Here is an 11754-nt window from a genome sequence, read left to right on the forward strand (position 1 = left end):
GCCTTTCAGATCATAGAGCACTGCTGCAGACCTGCCAGGTGTGGGAAGAGCAGGGTGAGGCCATCAGAAACACAGGCATCAGGTGGGAGAAGGACATCTTCCTTGTGGCCAGGAAGGCTCTCCCATTGCTAGGGTTGCCTTGCATAACCCTTTTGCAGATGAATCTGAAAGTTCAGGGGGTCTCTGTGGCCATCTACGTGTTAGCAGCTCCCCTCAGTGTCAGAGCCAGAAGTGTGGGAGAAACCTGCCAGCTAACCACCCTACATTCACAAAAGACCAAGGTTCATCCAGTGTCCACCCTGAAGCCACTTGACCACAGTAAGTGAGGGCACTTAGATGTCCACCGCTATGTGGCATTCCACTCCATCCTGCTCCCATGGCTCCTCTCCTCTGAGGGCAGAGTGTGTAAACCCTCACTGTCACTCTACTGCCCCAGCCATCACTGCCAGCACCCATGCCCACCACTTGGCCTTTTATCCCTTCCCTTCGCTTACCTTCCCCTCTCTTCCCCTCTCTACCAATCTGACCCTCAGGAATCCGCAGTGAGTAACTTGTGCTGAACAGTCAAGTTTAGTTGGACCTTTTGTGTTTGTTTGTTTTGTGGTGCTGAGGGTTGAACCAGGGCCTCAGAATTCTAGGCAACTGTTCTACCATGGAGCTACACCCCTAGCCTCTGACTTTCTGGATGCTTACCGCTGCAGGCCAGGATAGTCTCCAGTCTCCTCCTTGTTCCTCAGACTCCCTTCCCTTGCTCACCTGCTCTTCTGCCTCTCCTGTCACTACCTATCCCGACTGGTGTTGACTCAGAAGAGCTGGCAGGTCCCAGTTCTGTTACCTTTACCTGTGCCCTTGAGCAAGTCATGTAACCTCTCTAAGCTTCAGTTTTCTCTTCTGTAAAGTGAGAATTAAGACGATACTTACCTCATAGGTAGTTATTGCTTAAATGAGGTAAAGTGTGTAAGACATTTAACACAAACTGGGCCCTGTGGTGCACACCTATAATCCCAACTACTCAGGAGGTGGAGGCAAGTGGTCACAAGTTCAAGGATAGTCTGGGCAACATAGCAGGATCTGTCTCAAAATACTGTAAAAGGTGGGAGGAAAAAAGGTTGACAATGGATCTCATCTGCTTAGCATTCTTAAGACCTTGAGTTCAGTCCTCAGCAGTGGGGGGAAAAAATTAACATGGTGCCTTCCCTTATGTAAATTTCCAGCAGACATTAGCTGTTACTAGTTTAATTCACTGAGTCACTGGCCAAGCAAGAATAAACACAGATAATTACATATAACCTCCCCTGTACTCATTCTACAAGAACCAGGGGCTTCAGAACCTGAAGACTTGGCTCTTGTCTCAGTTTGCCACACTGTTAGGAGATTGATGGGAATGTCACTCGGCCTCTGTAAGTCTTTATTTTCTTCTCTGATAAATAGCGATGGTGTTATGGGAGCTAAGGAAAATGTCTATGTATAAACATTTCTCAAAGTATAAATGACCATAAATGAACACCTTGTATCGGGAGCGCTGATACAGGGAGCAGACAGGCTGTGGCATGCATGGAAGAGCACCTACCCACTCTGGGAGCTCAGGGATTCCTGGCAGGGGCACATCCTGTGACTTCTACTGCAGATCAGCTCAGTGGCAGACTTCCTTGAGGTGGCGCACATATCCCTGGGGCATAGGGAGCTAGGAGGGTACTTGGGCAGGAGTGGGGGCAGGCAGGCCTGGGTACAGAGTCCCACCCAACTCCTGCTCAGCACTGTCCTAACCCACAAGGATCCCGCATCTGAGTGGAACTGCAGCAAAGCATGACAGTGCCAGAGATAGAATTGAGCACCTGGGGCCCCCGAACTGAGTGGGCTCCACCCCAGTCTGCTCAGGATTTAATTAAATGCTAGAGATACTGGATCCTCATTAAGCTCAGTTTGGAGCAGATCTGCCCTAGAGGAGTCAGTTCTCTGGTTGTTTCTGGATATCATTTCTGGCCCAAAGCAGGGGCTTCTATTCAGCTGGCCCCAGAAGAGGCTAGCTGGGGTAGCAACACTGGTATAGCCTGCACAGTCATCTTTATATAGCCTAGGCCACATGGATAGAGTAGGAAATGAGAGAGGCAGTGGTACAGTTCTGCCCTGAAGAACTGTAGTCTGCTTGAAGCACAAGGATCTCAGCATGTTCAGAGGAGTGACTAGAGAGAAAATTGTGAAGACGATGTGATAAATGGATTCAAATCCCCATGGGGATCTCAAGTAGCCAGCATATGGGCATATTTCTGAATGGTTCCACAGGGCACGATTAGGATTAATAAGTTAAAACTGGAGTTTTGCACAATATAAAGAAAATGGAGAGAGTGAGCTCCTGATCATCGGAGCATCCAGACCTAAGGTTGATGGCCCCGTGGCAGGAATGTTGTAGAGCGGATTAATGTACGGGCTGTGGGGAGGAAAGATCTAAGGCTTCTCCATTCCAGAGATTCTCGTTTATGGATGTCTGTCTCACTCCTGCGCTGCTTTTCCCATTTCTACTCCACCCACCCCATTGCCGTCTAAACGGTAGGTCAAGCAGGAAAAGGCTGGCGTTGCCGTCTTCCTGTCATGATGGTAAACGCAGTTGACTCCATCCTTAATTTTTATGGGCTTTTATGTGGAGTTTGTCTCCCGTATAACTTGACCCAATTCCAGAATTGACAACTCCATAGAGCCTACGTTAAGTCACTTTTGATTTGTAGGCAGAAAGACTTTTTTTGTTTGTTCATTTTTCTAATACCATTTATTATTTTTCTTTTCTAATGCCATTTAAATCCACTTAATATCTTGCTTCTCTGAGATATGTTTTAGTATTTCAAAAAATTTTGGAGATTTTTATTTCATAGAGAGTCAGCAAGGCATTTTGTTCTTTAAAATATCACACTTTCTAGGGCTAGGGATTTAGCTCAGTGGTATAAGTGCCTGCCTGGCAGTATAAGGTCATGAGCTTGATCCCCGGTACAAAGAATAAAAGAAAAAAATCTCTTTTTCTCACAGAAACAATTTCTAGTTTTTAACGAATTTGTAAGTAAAAAAGCTATCATTTCAAATTAAAAATAAAATCTCGGGTCATATAGATATTTATAGTGGTTACATTTATCTAAGTAACATACATACATGTTCAGTTGTAAGGTGTTAACTAAATTTTCTGTGACAAATACGCTTTTTTTAAATATCAAGATCATTATAAAAATAAAGAAGCTGGGCGTGGTGGCACACACCTCTAATTCCGGTACTCAGGAGGCCGAGGCAAAAGGATTGCTTTGTGTTCAAGGCCAGCCTGGGATATGTAGCAAGTTCAAGGCCAGTCTGAACTACACAGTGAGACCCTGCCTCAAAAACAAACAAAACCAAACAAAAAGAATAAAGATTAGTCAAGATTTATGTGGGAGCCAGGTGTATAATCCCAGCATTTAGGACTGAGGCAAGAAGATGACTGCAAATTTGAGGCCAGCCTAGGCAACACGGGGTGTTCAAAGCTAGCATAAACTACATGGCAAGACTGTCTCAAAAACTAAAACCAAACAAATGAACATAAGAACATTATAGACTTAATGTAGAGTCGTAAGAGTAATCTACCAGTCTCCAAGTTTTCTTAAGTTTTCACTTTAACTGCTCTTATTTCAGCATAATTAAACAGACAATCTTTCCCATACTCTGACACTGGAATCCTTGGTTGCTGCCATATCAGCTGGTTTGCAAACAAAAGCCAACCATTTAAAGAATTTTTTCATAAAAGAATTTTTTATAAAAGAATATAAATTTATTTGAATGTGGGAAAAGGGAGAAGAGAGACGATAGATAGCTACTCTGGACAAATAGGAAGTATTTGAAATACTCCTGGGTGTCTTATCTACAGCTCCTTTTATTTTTTTATTTTTTATTTTTCCTTCACTAGTTTGTCAACAGTGCCTTTTATTGAGGTTCTCCTCATGTAGGCTCCTGAATCTGGTTGCCTCCCTGGTTGTTTTTCATCCTAACCTTGGATTCTTTTCTTTCCTTTTTTCTTTTCTTTTCTTTTCTTTTCTTTTCTTTTCTTTTCTTTTCTTTTCTTTTCTTTTCTTTTCTTTTCAGGCAGGGATTTAGCTCAGGGGCACAGTGCCTATCTTGTAAGTATGAGGTCATGAGTTTGACTCCTGACACCAAAAAAAAAGCATGATTGTAAGTACTTACAACCATTACAACTGTGACTAAAGAATGTCCAGCCATTCTTCTAAAATGAGATCTATCCAGGTGTGGTAGCCATGCCTGTAAGACCAATAGGAAGCTGAAGCTGGAGGACTGGCAAGAGTTTGAGGTCAGCCTGCCCTACATAGTGAGTTCAAGGCCAGCCTTGAATACATAGTGAAATTCTGTCTTAAAATACAAAGAAACAGAGATCTCAAAACAGTAGAGTCCAAAATAAAAGGTTTTAACCAAAAATTGGCATATGCAGAATTTCTTCACCAATTTGGGTGCATGCCAACCATTTACTTAGCTTTCCCTTGTGAAAATATGCAATAATAAACCCGCTCGGGACCCCTTCTGTCTCTCTTCAGACAGAAGCTTTCTTTCTCTCAATAAATATATTCTACTCTTAAAAAAAAGAAACCATGCAATAACAACCTAGATACTATGTTTCATTATCTCAGTTACTATTCAGCATTATAGTGGCTATGACTCAGGATATAGCGTCAATGCTGCTAAAAGCCAGCATGTTTTGAAATTTTGGGTTTTTTTTTGTTGTTGTTGTTGTTGATAACCTCTCACTATGTATTTCAGGTAGGCTTTGAACTTATATGTAGCCCAGGCTGGGCTCAGACTTATACTGATCCTCAGCCTCCCCAGGACTACAAGTGTGTGTCACCAGTCCTGGCCTGAAATTAAGTTTTGTTTTTTTTTTTTTTTTTTTGTCTTTTTCCTTTTTACCGGTACCAGGGATCGAACTCACGACTGCCTGCTTGCAAGGCAGGCACTTATGCCGCTGAGCTAAATCCCCAGCCCCTGAAATTAAGTTTTTTACACCAAGTATATTGTTGTCTACCACCACTGGCTGGTATGCATCTGAAGTAAAAATTTTTAGGTTAGGGGAGAAACTACCACTCCCATCATCTGCTCTGCTTCTTCCCTTCCTCAATTCATGCTGGGAAATCTTTGCATTCCTTTGGGTTTCATCACTTTGCTTGTCCCGGTGTGGGTTTGGGCCCTCGGGGAACAGCCTGCTTGCTGTGCTGCTTTCTGTTTTAACTGTGTCCAATCAAAGGTGTGGCCGGGTATAGGCAACTACTTTGAAGGCAATAAGATTCACTAAGATGCCCATTCTGGTTTGACTATTGTCTCCTTTGGAAGTCCTGTAATGCTTACAATGCTTAAGTCTTAATTGGTCTTGTTCTCTACTGTTTTGTTCAACCTTATAATATCTAATGAGATAGACAATTCTTTTTAAGGAAACAAGAGACATTGTTGATAACCATTGTTGATAACCTTGTACTCTGTTTTACATCATGTGCTATGTCTATCCTTGGTTTTGACTGACAGCTTTGTTTTGCCATATTTGACTTTATTCTCCCGCCCGCCAAAAAAAGTAATAAGAACTAAGGAGTAATAAAACCCAAAATGTGTAAATTTTGTTGCAAAAAAGAGAGGGAAAAAAAGTGCTCTAAAGGATACAACAGCAAGTGTGTTTAGGGGTGTTAAATAGCTGACCATATTAATGTTTTTGGTTGGATCATTGAACACAACTGTTTGCAGTCTCACTTTTTGAATGTCCACTTTGTATGCTTTGATACTGTGATTTGAGTAACTATCTCTAAGATGATAATATGTAATGTATTAAATGGTGATTTCTTACTGTTTTTTTTTTTTTGTAGTTCTGTATTACTTGTACCCTTACACAGCTTTGTTTTGTTTTGTTTTTTCTCTTTTTCCTTTTAAATAAAATTTAAAAAAAAAAGGTGTGGCCACATTGGTGGGTGAGGGTCTTGAAAAGCATGCAGAATCAGTGCCTCAGGGATGTGGTTTGGGACTTCCTCAAAGTAGAGCCATAGCAACAGTTCAAGCACTTGGAATTCTCTAGGGAACCACTTATACAAAACTTTAACAGGAGTGGACACTTGTTTTCACTGATCTTTTCATAGTCTTGCTTTTTTGTCCTTGCCGTGTCAGGCTGGCTCTATTAAAATACATAAATAATATTCTAATGGTTCCATATCATCCTGGTAATTCTACCCAATATAAAAACATGTATTGAACTAGCTCATGGGGCAGTGTAGTGAGATTCTTGTCTTCTCTGTCAGTATAGTGTACACTGGTTTGTCCTGTAGTCTCTGTACTTCTGGACCAAACCAAAATCGGTAAGGAATAATTTGTTACAGCAACACTCAGGATACATTAGGAAGTTATCTCTGTGTGTAAAATTCTTCCTATGTACATTTTCAGTTCTGTTAATCATATGGTCAGCTAACATAAATAGTGGGCATAGTGGCACACATCTGAAATTCCAAAACTGGGGAGGCTAAGGCAGGAGGACAACCTGAACTACATAATGAGACCCTAGCGCAAACGTTCCCACTCCAACCCAATACAGTGTCCACTCTAAATCTTGTTTAAAAAAAAAACAAAAACTGAAAAGGTCTTCATGGCTGAGTCCCAGAAGTTCCATGACCAGCATGTTATAGTCTTTCTCCAGATCACATTAGCCTATTCAGAGGATACCAGCCCCACCTCGAATCTCAGAGTTTGCAAAAGGGACGGCTGACCCTCTGAGAGTACAGCTATACTGCCACTTGCTCCTTGTCGATGATGTTAAAGACCTGGTAAATGTCCCCAAAGGAACCATCCTTGCTGGGCATCCTGAGAGGGAAACAGGAGCTTGGGCCAATCTGGTGTTCCCTGAGCATAGCTTAAGGTGGCGCAGGAACTAGAAATGAGGCCTCCCCGAGTTGCAGGCTGAGTGCCTTCCAGGGAAGTGCAGCCACAGGCACCACCACTGCTCAGTCAGGTTGTTTTTGGCCAGGCTGTTGTGTGTGAGGCAGCCCTCTGAATGTAACACAGGTCAGGCTGTTTGTTTCCCAGCTGGATCTGGGTGCTGAGAGCTAGGGCAGCTGGGTGCTCTGTCAGTTCAGCACCACCCTCTTGGTCTTTGCCTCCAGCCAACGCAGAATCTCTGCAATGCTATAGAATCGCAATGGTCTGGATGAGGTGAAAGATCCTGGACCATATGTCAGAAAACCCAAGCTTCTCATAAGAACTTTTTAATTAATGTGGAGCTGGGGATATAGCTCAGCAGCACAGTGACTTCTTTGCAAATGCAAAATCCTGAGTTTGATTCCTGACACCAAAAAAAATTTTTGTAATAACAGTTAGGGTCACGAGAAGTGATTCTCATTCTGTTAGCCATCAACTGTGCAGAGTTTGTGTCTCCAGATACTGAAGAATGGATTTGAGAGCAAAGGAGGTTAAGAGCAGGAAAAGTTTATTGAGAAAAATCTGTTGAATGACAGGAGGGTCATTCTGTTGAATTCAAGAGTATTTTATGCAGCAAGATTGCAACTTGGATAACTATGGGTCAAACTACCTGTAGGATTACAAGTGTAGTTGAGTAGCTAATATGGATTTAATCGGGGAGTGAGGCATATAGCAAGAGTGTACTGCCTGCATCATTACCTTAGCTTACCTGTAACTTCTAACGTAGAAAGAACGAAGGCACTGCTAGAAAGGAATGGTGGTATGAGTCTGCTGCAATATCTGATCTCACTGGACCGGACAGTGCTAGTTACTGTATAATCTCAAGCTGTGTTTAACTCTAAAGAGGCTTGTAGCCCTGACCATCACATTTTCACCTTGAGGACTCTCTTTACAATTTGCCTCCAATCACAACTTTGATGTGTCTCATCTTCCATATTGACTTCCTCAGGGGCCTGATCCTGCTCTATTAATTTCTATCTAACTTAGCAGTCAGTAATAAGAGTGTTGGGGGCTTTGAGATCATTAGATCAGGTAGGATTGTTATTTCTTTTCAGGAAGACTTGAAATATGTCACTCTTGTTTGTTCTTTTCCTTCAAGCAAATGGTGATAATCAGCCCAGGACTATTTATTTAATATCCACTCCAGTACAGGGTCACAGGCCTTGGTCTTGTATTACATCTTGTCTGGGGCATGTGGAATCTTGAGTTTCCTTCTCAACTTGGCTTAGTTTCAGCTGAGTGCTCCTGTTGTCCAGTTGCCAGAATTGGACCTGTTAGTGAACAGCCTGTCCATGCATTATGTTGGTAGTGTAGCCGGTGCAAAGAGCTTCAGAGCAGCTGCTGGCACTCCACCAGGCTTCCCTGGCCAAGAGGGCACCATAAAACCAGGTAAGAGTGCACCCTGCCAAACTCAGTGTTTGCCCCTCAGTGTTCTCTGCCTGTCCTCCTGGCCCAGCCTCCTTCTTGCTGTGAAACAGGTTCCTATCTAGATCTGCCTTTGGGATTCTGTTCCTTGATAATCCATTTTATGCCTCTTATCTATACCATTTGCAGTCCAAGAAATCCATGGATTCCACTTCTTAGTATTTCTAAGTCTCGGTCTTTCTGACTCTCAGTCTTTTTCAGTTTTCTGCCTGCTCCTATCATTTACTGTTTAAGAAAATGTACAGAGGCAGTGACTATCCTAGGTTATTAACTAGGGGGCAGCAGGGAGGGGAAGTCAAGGGCTCGGTGTCCTGGTACTCTGAGTCAGAAGTGCGTTATACATTGATGCTCTTCTCTAGGCTTCAAATAAGACCTTGATCTCAGAGAAAATGCTGAACACAATGGATCCCTGGGTCAGATTTCTGGGTATAGACAGAACACAACAGACTCCCTACCAACCGTGCTGCCCATCTCATAGGGATTCTGTCTACGATAGACCTTTGCCACAGAGGGATGGTAGCTGTGGCAGGAGCCTGTTGTTGAATATAGATATTTGGGAACTTCAGGTTCTAACTTATCCTATACCCAGCATCTTAACCACCATCATCGGTGGCAGCCCATCCACATGTTTAATGTCTGCTGGACCCCCGAGTCCCCACTCCTACCATGTCCCTTTCTTTAAAGTTCTTTCAGTTTCCCAGTACATGAAACCAGAGCTGCGGAGCTTGAAAGTTGGATGCCCGGTGTTCACTCTGAATATTGAGGCTGTTTCTTTGCTCTCCAGAGTGAAGTAAAAAACAGGAAGGGAGTAAATGCATAAAGGGGAAGAGTAAGCGGGTTCTGGCGATCTCAGGCCAAGGAGGGTAAAAGAAGTTCAGTTTGGATCTGGGGAAAACTACTAAACACAGGCAGGATGTACAACTGTAGTGGCTGCAGCTGGCCCTGACCCTGACTAGGTCTCCCTTCTGCCCTTTATTTCTTATGTAGGAGGCTCTGGGATCAGAGGCCCTGAAGCATCTTCTAGAAAAGCAGCAAAATGGAGCACAGCAGGGTCAGACAGCTGTGGGTATGTGGGATTTACGGGCGGAGCTTGCTCCCAAAAAAGCAACTCTGACAGCTGGAATCGTAGGGCCTATTCCTGATAATTTTCCAGGTGAAGCTACGCAAATACTCATATGTCCTTCGGGATGTACAGGAGAGAGTGTCAAATAATGCAATTTGAAGTCTGAACTCTCTGGACTTTTACAAAATTTTTGCATCTGGACTGATCTTTGAGGTATCTTCTAGTTCTAGGGTTCTGTAATCCTGGGAGTTTATAAACCATTAAGGTTTTCATCTAGGATTTCATTTTACCCTTCTCTTATTAGCGGACTCAGGTCTAGCTTGGCATGGAACTCTGTTGGGAAGATCCCTAGAAAGAGGAAGCCTAGAAAGAGGCTCAAGGCTGAATTCTAATTCAGCTCTGCCAGGAAACATCAGGGCAACCTTCTGTCTTTCATCTATGAAATAAATGAGGGTCTTCTCCTCCCTAGTCGCTTATTGTTCTAATACCCTCTGAGCCCTGTAAATCTGGCATTTGATCCGGCCTGCTTGTCCTGTTCCATCACAGTTTGGGAGGGTCATTCCATCTACAGAAACCTCTCTGGACATATTTTTATTTATTTATGTATTTATTTAGTATTGGCTGGTTTCAAACTTGCAGCGATCCTCCTACCTCAGGCTCCCCAGTGCTGGGATTACAAAGAGTGAGCCACCATGGCTGGCTTATTGTCTTTCTGAGACAGGGTCTCTCTATGCAATTCAGGCTGGCCTTGAGCTCACTTTGTAGCCCAGGCTGGTCTCAAACTTAAAAGGATTCTCCTGCCTCAGCCTCCCAAGTGCTGAGATTACAAGCATGTGTCACCATACCCTGCTTCTCTGGACATATTTTAATACCACTCAAACCCCCTAGGCTTCCTTTCTCCCTTCATAGCATGTACCAACTTGTGCAGACAAACAAGGGATACCTGACTGCCTATAGTTCTACAAGCCCAAGTCCTGAATTAGCTGCAAATAACAGGAAGCAATCCTTCAAGTCTGAATTCTTCCTTTCTTCCTACTCTTTCATAGCCAAGCAATCTCTGGTCAGCCTCTGTCTTCAGTGCTGAGGGATGGCTGGAGGTTCTGGCTTACTTCCTTGGTTATCTTTTGCCTAGTCATTAACTGTGGGCCTGAGACTGACACTGAAATTGGCACAAGAGCAGGTGGGGAGGCTGGCTGTCTTGTACTTGCGAAAGTAGAAGTCTGAGGAAGTATTTAAGTAAGGGGCTGGAGACACATTAGGGAAGGTCTGTGGTAGGATACTTGGGGAGCATGGAAGAGACACTGTAGGTCTGAAGAGGAGGGACTGGGCCAGCCTATGACATTTCTTCCTTTAACAGCTGCAAGGCAGATCTAGGATCTGACTTTTATTTATTTATTCTTTTGTCTTTTTGAGACAGGGTTTCACTATGCAGTTCGGGCTGACCTCGAACTCACAGTGATCCTCCTTTGCTGGGATTACAGACATGTGCCACCTTGCCCAGTGGATCTCACCTCTCTTAACCATTTTTTTTGTTACCCTGGCCCCTAAATTTGCAAGCTTTGACGGCCTGGGGTCTGGGAAGACCACAGATACACTCATTCCTGTCTCTGCCTCCAGGTAGTGTTGAGCCCCACCCAGCTATGTCATCTCACCAGAGTTTAGCCTATCTGTCACTTCTGAGTAAATGGCCTAACTCCTGAGCAGTAATAAGCTGTTGCAGGGGCTCGGCATGAAGGGAGAGTCCAGAAGGTCAGAGTGAGTTTCCAACTGCACAGCCTGACTCTGGCTCCTGACCCAGAATCTAAGCCCTAATTTGGTGCTGTCTGGGTCTTAGAACCCGGCCCCCAAGGAAAGTCCCTCAAGTGAAGGGGCTTGCAAGTGGAGAGCTAGTCTCCAAGTATCAGTGGATCGTGGGGAGCAAAATTGTGATGTTTCTTCTAGCTTTTGCCTTGTTGTAGGTAGAAACTCAGCGACCAGGACTTCTAGAACTGGCCACAACTGTGCTAGGCCCAAGCACTAACCATCAGCTTTCCTAATCATGTGCTGTGAGCCTGTCTTTATAGTGCAGGGAAACTGCTGTGGAGAGAAATCTTACATCATAATGAATAAAGTACATCCTAAATATTCTCAGGAAGCTGGTGAAGAATATGCATAAATTCTAATTCCACCCACCTGAGAACCAGCCTTCCTGGTATGCTGTTTCTAGAGTCTCCTTCCATCATAAAAAAAAACCCACTGCTTCTTTTCATTTCCTGGAGGCTGCTCCTCCTAAACCAACCAATAGAAACAACACAGACAGC

This window comes from Cavia porcellus, unplaced genomic scaffold (genome assembly GCF_034190915.1).
Source record: "Cavia porcellus strain 051 isolate PalLab524CR breed Dunkin Hartley unplaced genomic scaffold, mCavPor4.1 scaffold_6, whole genome shotgun sequence".
In the NCBI taxonomy this organism is placed as follows: domain Eukaryota; kingdom Metazoa; phylum Chordata; class Mammalia; order Rodentia; family Caviidae; genus Cavia; species Cavia porcellus.